A 479-nucleotide genomic window follows, 5' to 3' on the forward strand; every position below is an offset into this window, starting at 1 on the left:
TGTAAGAATGCAGAGATAGGGCTATGTAACTAGCCAGGGCAAGCCCAAGATCGCACCCGTGGTCTAGAGATACTGGTTGAAAATGTGTTGTCAAAATGCACACAGATATGAGAGGTCAGAAAGCAAAACAATAGATCAAAATCATTTAGGGTCTGCACAAGAAAGACCTTGCTTGCTTGCTTAAGACCAGGTTGGTATGAATGGAAGAATTAGAAATATAGCAATTCTTTCTCTTACATGGCAAGGCTTTTACCAAGAAGCCTCCAATTAAACATCCTTCCTCTATAACCATTGTGGTGGACAGACCCTAGTATGGTCCTATTTTTATGTCCTGTATCATGTCCTCCCTTTGAGTGTGGGTAGGACTAGGAACTCACCCTAGAACATGGCAAGGGTGTCACTTTCATGATTATGTTGTTATATATCACTCATGATTATGTTATTATATACATATATAGCTCTATCTTGCTAGCATAGAC

This window comes from Prionailurus bengalensis, chromosome C2 (assembly GCF_016509475.1).
Source record: "Prionailurus bengalensis isolate Pbe53 chromosome C2, Fcat_Pben_1.1_paternal_pri, whole genome shotgun sequence".
NCBI classification, from domain to species: domain Eukaryota; kingdom Metazoa; phylum Chordata; class Mammalia; order Carnivora; family Felidae; genus Prionailurus; species Prionailurus bengalensis.